The sequence below is a fragment of a genome, unplaced genomic scaffold, assembly GCF_019419815.1.
Source record: "Pyrus x bretschneideri cultivar Hongxiangsu unplaced genomic scaffold, Pyrus_bretschneideri_v1 Contig85, whole genome shotgun sequence".
Lineage (NCBI taxonomy): Eukaryota > Viridiplantae > Streptophyta > Magnoliopsida > Rosales > Rosaceae > Pyrus > Pyrus x bretschneideri.
The window spans coordinates 529,586-551,572 of NW_025999826.1; the positions used below are offsets into that span (position 1 = coordinate 529,586).

General features: G+C 37.9%; 1 long non-coding RNA gene across 1 annotated transcript; it reads left to right on the forward strand.

Annotated features, from left to right (window-relative positions):
* The first annotated feature begins 1,732 nt into the window (after positions 1-1,732).
* Positions 1,733-3,094, forward strand: LOC103939477. The gene is made up of 2 exons (XR_666135.3): positions 1,733-2,235; positions 2,420-3,094. It is a non-coding gene; the product is annotated as an uncharacterized LOC103939477 (long non-coding RNA).
* Positions 3,095-21,987: the final 18,893 nt, after the last annotated feature.

Consider the following 21,987-nt stretch of genomic DNA (forward strand, 5'->3'; position numbering starts at 1 on the left):
ACTATTTTCAATTTTTCGTCAATTTAAGTCACGTTACTTGCATGTGATACACATTAGAGGGTTGATTGGTAATTTTTCATAAAGAAATAGTGTATGGAGTTAACTTTGAAGAGTAAATTAGACGTTAGATTTGTAACATACATGAAATGTTAAGGCTTTATAGGCGAGAAAAATGACTATATTACACTCTAATGTATGTCAAGTGACTTAAGAGGAATATTACACTCTAATGAATCTGTCCATATGAATTATGAATGATAATGTCAATAAACTTGCCTTGTATATAATATAAGGCCTCAAAACAAATAAAGAATAAAACATGACTTTGAAAAAATATTGTAAAAGAACCTCCTTAAGTATAAGTTGACTCATCATTATAAAATAAAAAAAATTGCTTAGTTGGATTAAAGTCAACGGACCTAAATTTATAAGCAAAATATTCAAAATTAAACCTAATGATCGACAACGAAATTGGTCTTAAATCTAATCAACCCTTTTTAATTATTTGTCACTCATACACATATTAAGATTAAGAAAGAAAGCAATAATTTCAAACTGTGAAACCTGCCTAATAACAGTTTGAGTGAGTTAGTTTGCCCATTTTCTTGGCTGATGGGTTAAAACAATGTCAACCTGAAAACTATTGGGTTGACCAATAATTTGGAGTCTAACCCAACCAACCCACCCAATGCAACACAAGAGTTTAATCACCAGAGTCTTTGTTTCTCAATGAAAGCCTTTGAAAATGTTTCCATATTTATTCTGCATGCCTATCATGGTTTAGGGTTTAATCATAAACTTAAGTCTCATTTGCCTATAGACATGTTATAAACACCAAATTAGCCTGTGTTTTTAATCAAAGAAAGGTGGAGTTAAATACGACTTATGAGAAAGCAGTATAGAATGTTAGGAACAGTCGTTCACATGTGTATGAGTAACTGTCAGTCGTTGATACATGTAAATTTCACAATACATTAATAGTTGACAACTTGACAATCAACATTCACCTGCATGAGTAATTGTCCTTAGCATAACAATTAGACATTATGGCAAATTGTGAGTATGACCTATGCAAAATCAGCCATTCGATTGTTAGTGTAGAAAATCCTGTATTACTTATCCCATCCTAATACAAGTTCCACTTTAATTTGGCTTGTAAAGCATGTTTACTATATAATCACTTCAACATGTGCTTAATAATATATGATAGTTTTCCATAGAAACCCTAATAAGGCAAAATTGCAAATTAGGCCCCATGTACAATTTCACCCCATTTCAATTTCCTTTGCAAAAAATTATACTGCCCAGACGTCAAGAACCCACTTGCTAATTTTGGTATATAATAATTCCATATTTCTTCATAATGAATTTTCAAGTTGTTAAATTAAACAAGGTGAGTATAACCCACATTGTTTGGCTTACAAGATGAAAAAACCCAACGAAATTCAATAATTCTAACTTAACCTCATAGTTCATGCAACAACCTCATCTAACGAGTTTTTCTACTTTGCACTGGAGTATGATATCAACAAAAACTCTTGGTTATTAGATCATTAACCGCGCATTTAGTCCTTCATTATAATTTATATGACATACACTTGAAGCATGATAAAATTTATGTTAGCTCAATTTTAAAATCGTCTTCATCTAGTTCTGTACCACTTAATACTATGGTCTAGTATATTTCTATTCACTTCTCAGTGAAAGGTTTTAAGTTCGATTCTCTCCAAATGCGAATTTGAACAACATTATTGTAGCCCATTGTAAGTTTTAGTTCACTCCCCTAATTATTAATAAAAATAATATCGTTTGTTAAAATAAAAAAGGGGGTAGTTTGGCAATTATGAAAACTTTCTGAGGCTAGGTCAAACATGGGGTGTCACATTCTCTCTTTCTGTGATAGACCTTCTCTCCTTTTGTGAGAGCTTCTTCCCCCAGTCTTGGTGAGGGTCTTCATCTTGCCCACCTTCTCTAGTGCCGACTCTAGCTTCGGCTGGAGTCGGTCGCCCCTTCTCCCTTCCTCCTCCTGTTTTCTCCTCCTTTTCCCTTCTCTACCAGTTCCTTTCTCTTCTTCTTCTTCTTTCCGATCTGGCCAACACCACCACCTTCTCACTGTCTCTTCTTTTCTAGCAATGTTGTTTGTGGGTTGTCACGAACTTCATCCTAATAGTTGGCTTCTTCCAACCTCTTGCTGGCTATCCTTTCTTTGTGGTTGTGCTCGGGACGTTCATCGAGGTGAGATGCTGTCTTCTTCTTCTTCTTCTTTCCGATCTGGCCAACGCCACCACCTTCTCACTGTCTCTTCCTTTTCTGGCAATGTTGTTCGTGGGTTGCCACTAACTTCATCCTAATAGTTGGCTTCTTCTAACCTCTTGCTGGCTATCCTTTCTTTGTGGTTGTGTTCGGGACGTTCATCGAGGTGAGATGCTGCAATTACTCTGGCGATGCTTGGCTGTGGATGAGGACTTGATCGATTCGCGATCGGCGGCAACTAGTGTAGAACTTTCTTGTGTTTGTGGTCTTTTGTGCGTTTTGGGCTTCAACTTCTGGTTGGCCCTTTGTAGTTTATTTTTTGGCCTTGTGGTTTGCTTGTTTATGTGTGTTGTTTGGGTCTTGGGTTTGCTTATGTATATGTTTTAGTTTGTAACAAAAGTGAAGAAGCATTTTTTCAAAAAAAAAAAAAAAAAAAAAAAAAAAAAAACTGGGTGTCAATTTCAACGGCTTCTGCCTTTTGGCAACAATGGCAGGCAGGCGTGCAGCGCAGGACATGACACTGGGCAGCCTTGGGATTGGGAAGCTGGGCAGGATCTATGGCTCGATAAACGACGTACGCGATTGGATGAGACGTGTTAAGAAAACGCCCAGAATCTGTGTCGTTCAGGGTAGAGTGATACGTACGTAGGGGTCGTATTATATGATTTAATTGTTTTTTTATTTTTTTTGGTAATTTTTCTGACAACAGATATGGGAAAACCAAATGCGTAATCATTGTACTTGTAGTTGTAGGTCATGTCCTAAACCTTTCCATATTTCTGTTTCGACCCACTTTGTTTTTTTCATGTCATGTCCTAAACGAAAATTAAATTTTCATGTATGTCTTCGTAACAAATATATATTTTTTTTTCTTTTGGTATTAAATTTATTATTTGCTTTTCTCCAGGAAAAGGTTAATGATGAAGAAAATTTCTTGGCCAAAGCCAATTTTTCGTTCTTTTTAATTTCATGATATTCTATCATACTAGTTCTTGCCCATACTATGACCGGAAAAAAAAAAAATCCATTAGACAAAAAATTTTACCCTCCAACCTAACAAGTTTAATATTAATTTTTGAAAATTAAGATTAATAATAACTAAATTCTAAATTTTAAGTCCCATCTTAACTGTTGCATTTGTAGGTTTTAATGCGGGTTTTTTCTGCTAGATATCAAGGTGCGTTTAGGAGGAAAAAGAGGAAGGAGAGTATGAAACAAAAGCTTGAAAGTAGAACAACTAAAATGTGCTTTCAGCATCCTTCCTTTACTTTTCGTCATTTCTCTTTTCTCATTTTTTTTTTTTGAACAAAACTAAAACTGAAAATGATATGATTATCAATCTAAAAATGCATATGTTTAATACTTATAGTAAAGTAAAGAAACATCTCATAAAGTAGTTGAATATGAAATTAGAGGAAGTTTTATTTTATTTTGATAAATTACAACAATCTCTAAAATCTAAAATGTGAGAAAAATAAAAACTTGATATAAGTCCAATTTTTTAAGCCAATAGTAGGAATAGTCCAGTTTATTAAAATAAGTCCAATTTGTTATATTTAATTATTTAATTATCAATAGTTATCTGTTCAATGATAAGATTTATTATAAAAATCAAATTTCTTCTCAATTATCTCTTTGCTTATTTCTTTTTATTTATCTTTTTGTTATTTCTCGTTCTTCCTCCTACTTTAAACCCCATTTATAGATTTTATTTTTAATTTTTGTAATCGACCTATATCACAGGTTAATTATATTTATCTACCTATATGACAAATTCTTTTTTTATAATCAACCAGTCACAGATTAATGTGTCTTACTTGTAGGTATGTTATGTTTTTTCTACCCTTTAATTAGGTTTCATATCTCACGTGTAGGTATATTATATACATTCATATATTTGTTACTTGAGTTAGGGTAGAATGTTTTGCAGATAAATTTATTTTAGTATATTAGTTTTTTTGTTACAAGATATTAAATATCTTCTTTTGGAGTTGGAAAATGCATAATATTAGAAGATTTTAATTGATTTTTAATATTTTTAGAAAATATAAAATGAGTATAAAAGAAATAAAAATATATAATTAGATAACTGGACTCACTCCTAAAAACACTCTACATTTTTAGACCTGGATCTAAAAGCCCCATAAATAAATTGTGGAAAGAGTTCTAAATAAATGTGTCAGGATCATAATATTCTTAGTTATCCATCTCTTTGACATGCATGCATGTAACTCAAGTGATGAAATGTATCATGCATTAATATTCTATGAAGTGGCATTATCATGGGCCACCCTTGCCCTCATCAACCGTAGTTCGGCATCCTTCTTCCCTTCCTTCAGTCTCAATCAAATGTGTCAATCATTTGATCGGATGGACTTCACTTGGAAAAAGCTTTTAGTTAAGTTCATTTAATTGCTTTTGTGTTTTCTCAAGTCATGTGACTTCATGTTTTAAGAAAATAATAAAATGTAGATTTTTGTTCTCCTACGCACTTCTATTAATTTTTTTTTTCTTCTTATTTTGTTTGATTACTGTTGTCAAAGATAAAGAGTCTAATGGTAATCCTTTTCAATTATAAGTGAGAGCTTTTATGTTTGATTATCGTCAAAGGCAAATTTGAACCACATTACTGCTAACTCATTGTGAGGCTTAGCTTACTCCCCTACCTTCTTAGTGTAGATAATATCGTCTGTTAAAAAAAAAAAAAGATAAAGAGAGGTGTGAAAAACTAAATATTGTGTGTGAAAATTTACTCTCCATGTCTTATGGTTAAATGATAAAAAACGTATCATTTTGTTCTCTTACATACCGTTGTTTAATCATTTTTATTGTTTTTGTGAGATTTATTCAATGTAATTGCCGTGAATAAAGAGGATTGTGTAAAAAACTGAAAATTGTGTGTGAAATCAGCTCCTCATGTTTTATTGTTTGAAGTTCAATAAAAAAAAATGAGAATTATTATTGACACTTTAAAAGTTTAATTTGCACTCCTCATAAGACTATTTTTCGTTCTATATATGAAAAGTTTGGCGTGCGAATAACAATGTTAAAACATGTTGTACATTGTTGTTATTGTTGCACATTGTTGTCACGCAATGTTGTTGTACTTGTACATTATGTTTCATATGAGAATGATGTTTATATAGTAATGTCTGAAAGTACTTATAAAAAAGCAGCATTGAGATCGATTTCTTATACTTGTAAAGAACTCGATCTTGAACAGAGGCTAAAAAGACAAACCTTATCTTGTGGGTTATTGGGCAAAGCTTTACCATACTTGGACTTGATCACGAATCCAATTTCTTAGATGAGTTTAGCATCTTGACACCTTCACTTTGCTTCGGTATAATTGTTTGCCTTTCAAATTTGCTTGTACGAGAGATGAATATGCTTCGGTACTCTATTCCCACTTTGGTTGATTGTGACATATCAAAGTTGACTTAGCCAACCACAACCATGTTATCCGTAAAATTATATGATTCGATCAGAATTAAAGATCTTATCGCTCACATTTTTGCTTCATGATTTAGCGATTTATGTTAGCTGAGGGTCGTGATATTAATCTCTCTTTGTTGTCAGAACAAGGTGATCCCAGTGCAACAAACGCCGAAATCAACGAAAAAATTGGGATTATTCAACGGTAAAACCTTAGAACAAAAATATCAAGCCTCAAAGTTTATTTGATAATATGAATAAGATGAGACAAATCTTAGTTATTTGAATAGAAAAAATAAACCCTAATTTGTAGGGCACCATTGAATATTTTTTTTTCCGATAAGAAAAGGCAAGACACCTTGAATTTACTAAACATAATAACAAAATTATAAACTTAATAGGATGGTGGATTTCACTGGTGGTTAGAGCTTTTCTAGTCAATTCACTATGTTTCAGGTTCAAATCTTACCCTTACATTTTACTTACATTTTAGTGTAAATTAGTGTAGAGTATAGTTTATGCTAAAAAATTAATAACATATAAAAAATAATATCCTAATAAATACTCATTATTGTTGTAGGCCTATTTGATTGAATGATCTAGGGTTTAGAGAGAGAGAGAGGGGTTCGGCAATATTGAGAGAGAAGAGAGATTGATTTAATTGTGAGGCGTCTTTGATTCACCCTATTGTGCTTTTATTTATAGTAGTAGCATAGGTGAAAACCTTTGCCTTTAGGATTACAAAATTGAATAGGTAATCTACTCCTAATAGGAATATAAGATACATTCCCAGATTCCCTAGGATTTACACAATCACATTCCTATTCTAAATATGACTGCAACACTCCCCCTTAAGTGTGTAAATACTCAACAAACCATCGCATCAGATCTTCAACAAATCAGGTAGAATAGTTGATGAAGTCATCGGCATAACGGGTGATCACGAGTCTCAAATTTAAGTGAAGTATGCATTTCTAGTAAAACTCACAAAACCTCGCTATGGTAAAACCCAAGGCATGGGGAAAACCTATAGACTAAGAAGAAAAGTGAAAAGTATGCATAATGTCTAAAAACGAACGTCAAAAGTGGACGAAGGTAGTAAACTCAACGGAGTATGATCATCCCAGGATGAGTGCCTCATTAAAACCTCATTAGGTAGCAAAAACCTAGTGGGAAAAATGCTCCTAATGGTAGGAAAAAGATACATTAAGATCATATGAGTATGCATCTAGATACTCCTCCTGAGTTAGACATAACTTCTAAATAAGAGAACTACAAGAGATTCAACTCAAATAATTTACGCATACCGATTCCTTGGACGAGCTTCTGAAATGTAGACTTGGGCAATGAATTGGTAAAGAGATCGGCCAAGTTGTCTCGGGAACGGATTTGCTTGACTTTAATGTTCTGATGCTGCTGCTATTGGTGTGAGTAAAAGAATTTCGGTGCTATGTGCTTGGTGTTGTCTCCCTTGATATATCCATTCTTCAACTGCACGATACATGCTGCATTGTCTTCAAAGATTGTTGTAGGAAGGTCAACGACTGATGTAAGACCACTAGTGCTTCGAATACGTTTAATAACTTCTCTCAGTCAAAAGCACTCACGCGATGCTTCATGCAGGGCAAGAATCTCAACATGGTTAGACGAAGTCGCAACTAGCGTTTGCTTGGTAGACCTCCAAGATATAGCGGTGTCTCCAATGGTAAAGACATAGCCTGTTTGAGAACGTGCTCTATGTGGGTCAGACAGATATCTAGCATCTGCGTAACCAACAAGGCGAGAATCAATCCGAGGGCCACAGAGGGCGGCAACACTTGGAGATTCGCGGGTATAGAACAAGCCCAAATCCGTAATACCTTTGAGGTAGTGGAAAATGTCTTTAACACCATTCTAGTGTCTGCGTGTGGGCGCATTACTGTATCTTGCCAAAAGATTCACAACGAAGGAGATGTCGGGTCTAGTGCACTGAGCCAAGTACAATAAAGCCCCAATTGCACTTAGGTAAGGAACTTCGGGTTCCAAAATCTCTTCCTCTTCCTCCTTTGGACGGAAGAGATCTCGTTAAGCATTTAGAGTCCGAGTGATCATGGGTGTACTCGAAGGCTTCGCTTCATCCTCATTAAAACGACGTAACACCTTTGGGTGTAGTTCGATTAATGTACTAGGATTCCATCCGAACAATGCTCGATCTCCAAGCTGAGACAATATCGAGTTTTCCCAAGATCTTTTATCTCAAATTCTGATTTCAAGTGTGCAGCAATTTCCTCAAGCTCTACGGGAATCCCAATGAGATTCATGTCATCGACATAAACTGCAACGATTGCAAATCCGAAATGTGACTTCTTTATGAACACGCATGGGCATAGTTCGTTGTTCACATAACCCTGACTTGTCAAATATTCACTTAGACGATTATACCACACCCGTGCGGATTGTTTTAATCCATAGAGTGACCTCCTTAACCTAAATGAGAGAGTGTTTTGTGGTCTAGAACTATTTGAACTAGTCAATGGAAGTCTTTCTGGAACTTTCACGTAGATTTCCGTATCTAGATCCCCATAGAGATACGCGATTATCACGTCCATAAGCTGCATATTCAGTTTTTCGGAAACTACCAAACTGATTAAGTAGCGGAACGTTATAATGTCTATTACGGGGGAATACGTCTCCTCATAATCAATCCCTGGGCGCTAAAAGAAGCCTTGAGCTACGAGGCGTGCTTTGTATCACATTATTTCATTCTTCTCATTACGCTTCCTGACGAAAACCCACTTATAGCCAATAAGCTTCACGCGTAGTGCTGTAGGAACAATAAGTCAAAACACTTTACGTTTCGCGAGCGAATTGAGTTCGACCTGGATTGCTTGCTTCCAGTTTGACCAATCGATTTTACGTTGGCATTCATCGATAGAACGTGATTTAATGTCATCGCTAAACATGATGTCAGTAGCTACTGAGTACGAGAATACATCGTTGACGATCATCTCATTCCTATTCCAAACCTCATCCAATATTGTGTAGTGGACCGAAATCTCACGATTCTTGGGAGGCTAGTATGTTTCATCTGAAGCATCACCGTAATCTAGAATAACCTCATGCGTTGGAACGGATGAGTGAGCGATGGTCGGATTCAAACTAGGGTCATTAGTTGGTGCCATTTTCCTTTTCCGGGGTTATGAATCCTTTGAACCAAGGGGTCTTCCACGCTTCAGGGTCAGAGCAGATGATTGGTTAGCTACCAATGTACCTTGCTGCATGGAAGGTGCGGCCTCCCCATATTCGGGGATGGTTCAGCCTTCCCAAGCGGGTTGTTGACGTATGCGGGGTACATCTATCCTTGCAAGTGTGTTTGTAGCGGGTATATGTGATTCTATCACCTTAGCTAGATCATTAAAAGTATCCGGCATGCTTTGAGCAATGCTCTGAAGATCTATAATTAGGGGTGGTTCGGTATGGGATCCCATACCGAAACCCTTGTCCCGATTCCCAAACCGAAATTTTTGGGAATCCCAAATTCAATACCAATCCCAAACCAAATTTTCGGGAATCCCAATTTTCGGGAATCCCGAAATAATTTCGGGATTTCGGGACAAATCGGGAATCCCGAAATGTTTTTGGGCTTTTGGACTAAAATTTGACATATTATGTTTTTGGGCTAAAATTTGACATATTATGTTTTTGGGCTAAAATTAAATTTCAATCTACCCACTACCCATTTGTGCACAAAGTTTCAATAATAACAAAGTTTCAATTTGCCCACTACACATGCATCATGCATGCAATAAAAATAAATTATGTACCAAACCCAAAACCAAAAATAATAGTTACAAGTCAAGGTTTTAAAATAAATAAAGTAACAAACTCAAAAGCAAAAATAATAGTTACAAGCCAAGGTTTTAAAATAAATAAAGTAACAAACCCAAAAGCTAAAAAGCAAAACTTAAAGTCTATAAATATTGTTGGCCTCTTCGGCCCCTTCGTCCCCTTGATCTTGTTGATGCTTGTGGTTGCTCCCTTCTTGTTGGTACTTGCACTCTTCCCCTTGATGTTGATGGTTGAGCCCTTCCTCTTGCAATGGGTGGTCGTGGAGGTAGTGATTGATTTTGACGTTGTTGAACTTCAACTTGGAGTGGTCGAGGAGGTGGAGGTGGCATTTCATTTTCTTGTGTTGTATTCTCCTCACCTCCCAAATTAGCCGTGCCTAAAACAATAAACCACAAATCATTTACATTGAATTATAGTCTAATAGATAATAAATACTAAGAAAATAAAGGAGGAAATTAAATTGTTTACTTACTTCTTTCTAAGCGTTCAAGCTCCTTGTAGAAATGGAATTCGTCAAGTGTAGGCTCCTTATAGAAACAAAATTCTTTTCCTCTAAGCCAATCACTAGTACACACTAAAGCCTCAACCGTTTTAGGTGTTAAGGAAGTTCTAAAAGGATCAACAACTCTCCCACCAAGACTAAAGGCATTCTCACTAGCAACGGTGCTACTAGGAAGGGCCAAAACATCCTTAGCAACTTTACTAAGAGTTGGATATTGAGCACAATTTCCTTTCCACCAATCCAAAAGATTGAAACCCTCATATGTTAGGCTTTGATGTGGATCATTGAAATACATATCCACTTCATTGGCTATCTCATTTTGTTGTGCCTCCGCTCTCTTTCGTTGGATCTTCTTTGTCATCCTTGAAGCAACATCAATATCTACAATCACACCCCCCACATCATCTAGTACAACACTTGATCTTTGCTCCACATTTGAGGTAGCACTACTACTAGTACTACTAGTACTACTACTACTAAGGACCACTCCCTCCTTGTATGCATTATACAACTCGGTTACATAGCCTTTAACCCTTACTTTCTCCTCCCTTATTTTGTCCCATCCATAGCCGAGCTCTTCTAAATTTGTCTCCAACATATCAAATTTGTACCTAGGGTCGAGTACTTGGGCTACAAAGAGAATAGGATTCACCTTTTCAATGTGACCCCAATATTTGTCAAACTTGAGCTTCATTGAGGTAGCCACACTTTGCAAAGTGGCATTAGAGGCGTTTAAAATTTGTTCTTGTATCTCCACTTGCAAGGCAATCACTGTGCTAAGTATTAAGTGTGACGTTGGAGTAAGGGTTGCACTCAATGTCAAGGTGGCATCATAAAACTTTTTAAGAAAGTGAGCAAAACTCATCGACCTTTCCCAATCATCCACCTCCGGAGGACCCACCCGCTTGGTCTTTCTTGTCACCCCATCAACCTCTTTCGAGACCTCCTCTTTAAAGTAAGCAATAAAAGAGTCACACTCAAAGGCCATCTTAGAGAACACTTCTTTAAACTTGAAAGCACTATTAAGCATCTCATATGTGGCATTCCACCTTGTGACAACATCAAAAGGGATACTTGACATCCTATCAAATCTCAACAAGACACAATATTCCCTAAAAGACTCCAACCTTGCCGGGGATGAGTGTATAAACTTCACACAATTTCTTATGGCATCAATTTCACAACTAAGCTCCGTCATTCCATCCTTAACTATCAAATTGAGGATGTGACAAGCGCACCTCATGTGCAAGTGAGCCCCGTCAAGTAAAAGAGTACCATTTGACTTGAGTCTTCTTTTCATGTATGCAATGGCGGTGTCATTTGCACTAGCATTGTCAACGGTAATGCTAAACACCTTGTCAATGCCCCAATCATTCAAGCAAACCTCTAGACATCTTCCAATATCATCACCCTTATGAGAAGTAACTTGGACAAAGTTTAGGATCCTCTTATGCAACCCCCAATTAGTGTCCAAAAAATGGGCCGTGATGACCATGTAGTTTATCATTTGAATTGAGGTCCAAGTGTCGGTTGTAATGCTCACTCTCAACCCCTCAATCACACTTTTTATTTTAGCCTTCTCTTCAACATACAACTCCAAAACCGCCGCCGCCACCTTATGCCTATTAGGAAGTTTGTATTTTGGATTCAAATCACGAATAAAATCTCGAAAGTCTTCTTGATCAACCACCCTAAAAGGCATCTCCGCTATTATAATCCACCTCACACATCTCCTATCAAGTCTTTTTTGATTGAAAGTGTGAGTGACAACCGGACCTCCCATCCTCGCTTGTGTCAATGTAGGTTGCTTCGGATCCACATTCTCAAAGAGACTAGAACCCGGGCATTTCCTCAAATGCTTAAGAATTCCCGTCGTCCCATGAATTATAGGGTGTGCCGGTACTAAGAGTTTGCAATGCTTGCATTCGGCCATGAAAGATTTCTCCCCATTATTATCGGTGATCGTTACCCTCTTAGCATCATTCCACGCCGGACTTGGACCCTTTCTCCTATTGCCCTTTTTCCGAGGAGGACTCTCCCATTGTCTCACTACTTCTTCTTCTTCTACTTCCTCTTCCCCCTCTTCCCCCTCTTCTTCTATTTGTTCTAATGCAATATCCTCCTCCATATCCGGATCATCATCCCAACAATCTTCATAATAATCATTATGCAAATAATCTTGAGGTGAAGGAGTGCCTAGTTGAAGGGTACCACTAGGTTGGGTTTGTTTTCGTTTTCCTAATACCGAGACCATAGGTGTACTAGATTGGCTACTAGACTCGTCCATCCTAAGTCCTAACAAATAAAATAACAATGCACATTAATATATCACAACCACAGTTCAGCATATATCCAAATTCCAATCAATAAATAAAATAAATGGTTCAAAAATCTGAGCATTCAACATAGAAAATTGACATAGTTAATCTAAAACTATACTTAATTAATTTCCCCACATTTCCTCAGTCATGTAATTTCCCCACATTTGTCGAAAATAATAGGAGGAAAATATATTGGTTCAGTTACACAGCATCAAAACACTTACTAAGACAATTGGAGGAGCTATCACCACAAGTAAATAATATTAAATGCAAGAAACAAGAAACAAAAAAGAATGTAAGAACTTACGTCAAATGAGATGGGATTAAAGACAATTGGAGGAGCTGCCACACGAAAATACAAAATCCAATGTGGAGCTGCCACACGAAAACTTATTAAAATCAGATAGGTAAGTCAAGCATAATAAGTCAAATAGATACAGTATCAGTACATACCATATAGAACATGAAAAACCAACCAAACTTCTGGGCACTATCTGTCCTGCAAGTTGGAAAAAATACACCTCAACACAGTCAGCAGTGCATGATATTACCGGGTTCAGTTTAACAAATAAAAACAACACATTACATTTCCATCCACATAGATAACAGTGACATCATACAACTGATTATCTACCTATTTGTACAACAAATGAGATGGGACAAGGTCCCATAGATCATAAACTTCTTCATAAACTATAAAGATGCATAAATGCAGCAGTATATTTTTGAAAATAATTTGTGTTTGCTTTTCCTTATAAAAGAACATTTTTTGCATCTAAAACTTGTATTTGTTTTTCATTTTTTAGATCTTTTTTGTGGCGTTTGATGAGTAAAAGCTTTTAGGTTGATTATTAATGTGTGCATACCTATTGCAGTTGACTGAGAGTTGCAAAGTGGTTCCTTCAAGTACTTGCCTAGTTGCAGAAGCGTGAGAGCTGATTTATGTGAAGAACCTTGTGACGAGTCTGAGGTCGACGCTGCTGCACAGATTAAATCTATTTCAGATTCAGAAATGTATAAGTTATTAACTCCAAATGTATAATTGATCCAAAAGAATATAAACTCCAAATGGATAGATTCATCATCCATGTAAAAAGTTACAACAGACAATCCACAAATTGACACAAGGTAAAAGTTACAATAACAACAAATAACCCACAAAAGTTGTGGAAACGGTCTTACTATTTATGTTTGACCCCATTATGATATCAATGAAATATACCTTCCACTCGTGCTGGTATTTGGAGATTAAAAAGCACAAGAATTTTTGTTTATTAGTGATTGGTAATCAAGTGAACCACTTATTAGTCACTGAAACAAGGTATACCATGCACAGTAGAAACAGAAACAAGACCACAGGCTGGACAAGTGATGTACCACAAGAAATATAGTAGTTCGTAGATATAAGTTGATCCAAAGAAATGTAATCTCCAAAGGACGGATTCATCATCCCATACAAACAATAAATACAAGAATATTTATACGAACAGTCTTGTTTCGTAATTATTCTACTCTGACAACAAGCCAAAAGCCCTCAAACGGTCAAACCATAATTTATCTGCTACCCTAGGCTCTCTAATTATTCCTTTCAAAATCTAACATCTTAGTAGAAAGCACCTTATGTCTAAAACTTTTACGGATTTTCCCCTTGGTATAATCTGGATTTTTCAGTTTTTTAGTTTTCAGGTTGGACTGGTTGGTCTCTGCACTTTGTGGGGATTTCTAGGTTGTAGTTATATCTGCTGTTTTTTACCTTTGTTTGTCTCACTTCGTAGTTGTTTTGGCGGACCTCTAGTCAATCGTGTCCCCTCCAGTAATGCTTATCATTTTCTTTGATAAATTATATTTCCTATAAAACATGGAAAAACAAAAACTGGCATAAAAAAGCGCCTTAAAAATCTTAAAAATCGGGAAGTCACTGGAAAACTTTGAAGGGTCAGTAAAACTAGAGAGAGAGTGAAACTCAGACTCAGTGCTAACGGCATAAATTAATTACCTAATTTGGGTGAGAGTGAGACTCAGACTCAGTGCTAGATTGAGAGTTCTGTCTGTGAGGGAAAATTGCCCGAGAGAGAGAGAGATCGCAACTCGCAAGTGTCGCCGTGTCGGAGACGATTCGTGAAGGAATCGTGAAGGAAGGCTGGAGAGTTCTGTCCGGCGATTCGTGTCGGAGACGATTCGTGAAGGAATCGTGTCGGAGACGATTCGTGAAGGATGCTTTGGCGTGGCGCCGGTGGCTGGGTGTTGATTTGTGAAGCTGGGTGGTGGTGATTCACTGATTTCTGGTGAAGGAAAGCTGGTGGCTCATGGCTGCGTTTCAAGTTTCAACTTCAAGCTACGGAAGAAATGGGATCTAACCTAAAAACAAATGAACGGCACAGATTAAATCTAAAACAATGAACGGTTGAAATAATTTTCTTATAATTAAAAAATAATATATTTATATATATAATATTTATTTCTATTCGGTATGGGAATACCGAAAAAATGGAGATGTAATACCGAATCCCATACCGAAAATTTCGGTTTGGTTCGGGATGACCTACCGAAATTTTCGGGAATTTTGGTTTGGGATTTTTTTGGTTTGGGATCGGGATTTTTTCGGTTTGGTTTGGGATTTTTGGGATTTTTTTCCAGCCCTATCTATAATTCGACGCACCTCAGTTTCAGACTGGGTAGTGCGGGGATCTAAATGAGACATAGTGGGAGCATACCACGACAATTCGCAACGTTCTACGAGAACGTTAGCATGCTTATCTCCCTCTAACGACGGGAAGACTGTCTCATCAAAGTGACAATTCGCAAGACGTGCGGTAAAAAGATCTCTTGTCAAGGGTTCTAAGTAACGAACAATTGATGGCAAATCATAACCAACATAGATTCCCATTTTTCTCTGAGGACCCATTTTGGCACGTAGTGACGGCGCTATTGGCACATAAATGACGCACCTAAACACCCGTAAATGCAAGACGTCAGGCCTTTATCCAGTGACCAACTGTAACGGTGAATGTGGTTGAGTAGCTGTTGGCCTCAAGTGGACCAACATAGCTGCGTGCAATATTGCATAGCCCTAGGTAGATACCAGCAGTTTGGTTTGTATAACCAAAGTCCGAGTTATAATTTGAAGGCGCTTTATGAAAGCTTCTGCTAGGCCGTTTTGGGTGTGAACATGGGGCACAAGATGTTCCACATCAATCCCTACTGACATGCAATAATCGTCAAAAATATGTAACGTAAACTTTCCAACGTTATCCAGTCGAATTAACTAAATTGGATAATCAGGATAGTGAGCCCTTAGCTTAATGATTTGAGCTAGGAGTTTAGTAAACATGGCGTTGTGTGTGGACAACAAGCAAACATGTGACCATTTTGTCGATGCATCAACCAACACCATAAAATATTTAAATTGTCAGCAGGTTAGTTAGATTGGTCCATAAATGTCCCCTTGAATCCTCTAAAGAAATTTAAGGGGGTCGTGAATAATCTTTGTGTGGGAGGGTTGAGTATTGAATTTCCCTAAAGAACACGCTTTGCATGGTGGAACTCCAACATAGGGATGTAACTTATGCTCGTGAGAAGATTTGAGGATACAGCGCATCATGTCACGTCCAGGATGTCCCAAACGGTCATGCCAAAGCAACAAATTGTCCTAGAACTCAAGGATAGGGCCGGCCACACTATGGGCTTTTATGCTGCGAATGGTTGTAATGTACAACCCACTCAGCAGCCATTCTAACTTCTCATGAATATGCTTCTGGCCATATTCGTATAAAATGATACAAAGAAATTCAGAACCATGATCTTCAGTGGTTTTAAGATGATATTTATTATCTCGAATATCTCTAAAACTCAGCAACGTTCTTTTAGAATGTGGAGAATAAAGTGCCTCCTTAATGGTCAATATTGTACCATTAGACAACATGATAGTGTCTTTCCATATCTTGCAATCAGGTTGGATGGGCCTGAGAGAGTTGTCAAATGATCTTTCTTGGATATTAAGTTAGTAAAATAGTGTCGTTCACGCTAGATGGTGTACATGGTTGCACTATTTGTCAGACAACTAACTTTCCCACTAGACATACCTAGAAATAAATTGATTGAATTGGTCACATGCATAGATATAAGTCCATTCATTCAATTAAGCAATTCGAGAAAATAATATCCATTCAAATAACAATCCATAATTCAAAACAAACCAAAACCAAATAAATTATTCCAAATACATAGAAAAATTGTTCAAAATTAAACCATAAACCCAGCAAAATAAGGGGTAAGGCCAGCCACTCCGAACCCACTAGGGGTAAACACCCTAAAAAACATGTCTAATTTATTCATCCATAGGCACTGACGCCTCCTGAAAATCCAATATCTCCATTAGTGTAGTTGCATCTTCTGGATGATCCACATGTGCAAAGTTAGACTCACGACGGGAATGATACTTGGCAATAGCCTCAGGGGAAGCTCAGCATATGCGTGACTAATGATCCCTTGATCCACAGCAATAACACATGTCCAGTTCAGGAGAAGCAGCCTGAACGGGAGCTTTGCCTTTGTTCTTGAAGTTTGGGACCTTAAGGGCAAGTGATGGACGCTGCTGGGTCGCAATTCTTCTATTAGGTGTGGCACTCTGTTAACCTTGGGCCCATGGTTGGGCTTGCCGACCATTGCCACGGCCACGACAGTTCTTTAGTCATTTATGGCTGCTAGAATGGGTTACATGCGCTTCAGGCGCAGCGTTCGAGCCAGTGGGTTAAGCTTGATGATTCTTCATCAGAAGCTGGTTCTGCTTTTCTGCGAGAAGTAAAACAAAGATCAAATTTGAAAACTTGGTGAATTTTTGTGCCCTATATTGTTGCTGTAGGACAATATTGGTGGCATGGAAGGTCAAATAGGTATTCTGCAAGAGATCTGATTCGGTTAGTTCCACTTTGCAGAATTTCAACAAAGAACGGATTCTACAAACTTCAGAGTTGTATTCATTCATGGACTTAAAGTCCTGGAAGCGAAGATGATGTCAGTCGTGTCTTGCTTCAGGCAAGTATATGTCTTTTTGGTGATCAAAATGATCGGCCATAGCAAGCCAGATAGTGCTTGGGTCCTCCTCAGCGAGATACTCAGTCTGCAGTGCATCATGGATGTGTCTTCGAATGAAGATCATTACAGTAGCCTTCTGAGCTTCGTCAACAGGTTTGTCGGCGATAGGTGCCTCAATGGTGGCTCGAATACCCTTTGCAGTTAAATGGAGCTTCACATCTTGTACCCACTTCAGATAGTTTCTTTCAGAGACTTCTAGAGTGGAGAAATTGAGCTTGTTCAAGTTCGACATGTCCCTAAAACGAAGGGAGAAAATGTGATTAGTCATATGGTAAGCCATAGACATATATCGTATAACATACAGGTTCTATAGACATGTAGTGGTTTAATTTATGTATGAAAACTGCAGGTTTCATCTGGTATGTTTTGAATGAAAACTTCAGGTTTCAAAGGCACTAAATTTGAAACTACAGGTTCAATTTAGTTTTTATAAACAATTAGTTCATAATGAGAGGTTCCTGCAGGAAACATAGAATGCAATATACTAATTTGGATATAGTGAATTTGAGGTTCTTCGGGAACTCAAGTGTGAGAGCTTCGTTACTACGAAAGTATGTGACGGTTCAAAGTATAAAAATAAATTATTGAATCATTAATGTCCAAAAGTGAGATTCAGGTCAATAATTTTGGATTCATTATCAGATTAATGGACTGCAGATCACTTTTAATTAATTCAATAAATCGGGATACGAGGTCGATTGTAGAAGCAAAATAATATTATTGGTGGAAAAATTTAGGCCCAAAATAATTTGGGCTTAGTGCCGTGGGTAATATGGCACGGGTTTGGGTGCCTTAAGCATAAGGCAAGGCCCAAAGGACCTTGAGTGATGGCTACAGGCCACGGATGAGGAAGGGAAACCCTAGCCGCAGCTGGGTTTCAAAGTTGGATCGAGGGAGGGGGCACGGGAGCAAGCTCAAAAGCTTGCGGGTTTGGCGCGGAAAGCCCAGCCGCGAGGGCTGGCTGCATGGGATGCGGGTAGTGGGAAAATCCTAGCTAACTGGGCTGGATTGGATGCAGGCCAGGGTAGGCAGTGAGCCCAGCAACCATAAAGGCTGCGGCATACAGGAGTAGACCCAGCCAATCTAGGCTGGAAGTGTTTTGGGTGTGGGGCTTCATGCCCTGCCGAGTTGAAATCTAGGCCATGGCCTGGTGCTATGTCCATTGTAATGGTGCGATGGTATGCCGCACCATATCCCATTCCCATATAGTTTTCAAAATCCCTTAGGGTTTAGGAAACCCTAAAATGCTTCTAATTTATTTTATATATTTTGACTCACAAATTCCACATAACAATTTAATTGTGCGATGCATGAAACAAATATATATATTGACAAATATATGAACATATACAATATATATATATATATATCGAAAGGAAAATATAAACATAGAGGGGTTCACACATCATGGGAAATGTTTTCATGCTTCGTGGACGTTTCAAATATCTTCCTTTATTTTAAGCGTACCTGATTAGCGGAAAACGAATAAGCCTTTGAATGTGGTTGATGATAGCCTCCTCCTACAATGCGTCAATTCCTCAGCTTCTGGCAAGAGCGTGCTGATAACGTGTTGTAGGCCTATTTGATTGAATGATCTAGGGTTGAGGGAGAGAGAGGGGTTCGACAATATTGAGAGAGAAGAGAGATTGATTTAATTGTGAGGTGTCTTTGATTCACCCCATTGTGCCTTTATTTATAGTAGTAGGATAGGTAAAAACCTTTCTCTTTAGGGTCCGTGTTATGTCCAAGAACCCAAAAGACATGAGCCATGTAGCTTGCCTAGCATTGTGCCCCAACGCCATAATCCACAGCCCCAGCCACACAAGTTGCCTTTGGTTCTAGCCAAGCCAAGCAACCTAAAGCAGTGGTCCCTGCCACAACACCTCCTCAGCCCATGCCGAGTCGACTCCTGGCCCTTGCCAGCCGACGTGCCGCACCACCCCAACGGCTGCCCTGCGACAGTACTATCCAAGAAGAAGACAAGAAAAATGAAATTTTTCTTACATCAATGCGGTATGGAGAAAATGAAGAAAGCAACGAAATATGGTCCTTTGCATGGGCAAGATGTAGAAGATTGCTAGAGGAGGGGGAACAAATATCCTCTAAGCTCTTTCTCTTGTAGGGTATAATAAATCACTCTTCAAAGTTGATTTAATAACCCACTTAAAGTGGACTTAAATAGGCTTTGAGAGAAATTTATTTCCCTTTCCTAGAAGGATTTAATTTCCTATTAAAGAGGGAATTTACATCAAAATAGGAAGCAATCCAAAGTTTCCTAAAGCAAGAAAATCTCTACACCTATTGCCCTTTTCTGCGAGCAGCCCAACAGGTGTTGGGGCATTTGTGGAGCCAAAAATAATCACAAGGCGACACGTGGATTTTTGGACGAAAGAGGACAAAAATTCCCTTGAGGCATAACCGGATTCTTACGTGTGAGCAGCGGGCAATCATCCTTCAACCAAGTCAAAAGTGCCCAAAGTAGGCAACAATTCAAAACCTATCACATCAAATCCCTTCTACAAGGTAACTCCCAAAACCTATTTCATTCCATATATCTTTTACCTCACTTTCCCCTTTTTAGCTAATCAATTAGCTATTTATTTTATTCATTCCATAACCTCCAAAATTATTCCTTCTAAAAATGTGTTAATTGGCTAATTAATGGATTAATTACCTAATTAACCCATTAATTGCCAAATAAATCACCCATTAACCACAAAATACACCCAAAAAAACACCCAAAGGCCGGCCACCTTTTCTCCAAAGGGGACCGTCCATGCCCTATATATACTACCCATTTTCTCTAAAAACGTAAGTCTTCACTCTTGCTAAAATTCTCCAAAACTCTCAAACACTTTTCTCTCTAAATTCTAACTTTGGCATCAGAGGTTCTTCGGCCAAAGCCCCCCCATTCATTGTGGGTGCGTGAGACTTTTGGCCTTGACCTAAGGTGTTAATTGTTTTGTAGGTGCAATTTTGTCCAAGAAGAAGAAGACGGAAATTTGCATCCACAAAAGGTTTTTATTGTTTTCTGCCAATTAGGTATGCTTAAAATAAAGTAAGATATTTGAAATGACCTTGAAGCATGAAAACATACCCCATGATGCATGAACCCCCCTATGTTTATTTTTTGCTTCCAATATATATATTGTATATGTTTATATATTTGTCAATATATATATTTGTTTCATGCATTACACATATATGCTATGTGGAATTGTGAGTCAAAGAATCAAAATAAGTTAGAAGCAATTAGGGTTTTTTAAACCTAGAAATTTAGAAAAGTAAAAAACAAGGTTACGGAATATTTTGGCTAAGGCCACAACTTGGGTTTTTTACTGTTGCTGGATCCGCATACTTGGGTTCCACACGATTGGGCATGCAACCTCAATCCCTACGTCGACCCATCTCACCAGAAGCTAGCCTTGCTAAGCTTCTTGGCCCCAAACTCGAAGCCAACATGTGATATCCCGTCCCCAAAATTATTATTTTATTTTATTTTTGACGTATTTCGAAGTTTTGATTGGAACTAGTTTGTTAATTCTTCAAATTTAAGAAAAACAAAGTGAGGGGTAGTTTAGTCATTTCAAATTTTCTCAACCTTTTCGGTGAACTCTTGAATTTTTTAGGTAGAGTTCGATTCCATGAGTGCGTAGGCGTAAACGGATCTTATTTCTGAGTCAGAACGGAGAAGTTAGAGTCGTTTTAAGTTGGTGGCATTTCGGTAATCTTACCAAAATGCTATAAATGGGAGTGAAACCCCCATAAAAGGGGAGGTTTTCCGAAAAGAAAAAAAAATGGCCAGGGAGCTGCTACTAACCCGTTTTAGGGGGGATTTGGACCCGTTAACCCGCAAACTTGACCCGCTTGTATCTTCTTCATCCGAGCTCCGTTTTGGATGATCTTGGTGTCCATGGAAAGCTCTTGACGAACCCTACATCTCTGTAATGTTAGATTTCCTAATTTCTTTTCCATCTTTGCAGTTCGAAGCCACAAAGCCCACGACTTTGCTGCTAAACCTCATGGCCGATTAAATGTTCACCACCCTACTCATCCCTTAAGGTCCACGATAATGGATAATGCCGGAGAGTTTATATCGATGGTTTTCGATAAAGTATTGCATGTATTTTGGGTTTATAATTGAACATTGAATTCCCATGTTCACCCCAAAGAGCCTGGCCTAGTGATCATAAAACGTAATTTAAATGATCGCCCGAATTTTGGTAAACGTACCAAGTTTTCGGTTTCTGTGTAAGGTTATGCAATCCTTGTACGCAGTTATGTTGGTTCACCTTGAGACTTATTGCCACCCAACCTATATAACGTTAAAGTTGGTTACAGGGTACGAACCTGACGATTTTCATATTTACACATTTGGTGAGCATTCCATGTGCCAAGTTGCTCCACTGCAACGTACCACCATGGGTCTTCAAAGAAGGATGTGTATCTTTTGTCGATCATGATTCTCCTTCACACTAGCTCTCTTAGAGCCCTTGTATGCGATCTTTTTACCGCTCATTTGCTGGTTGTCACTTTAATGAGATAGTCTTCCCA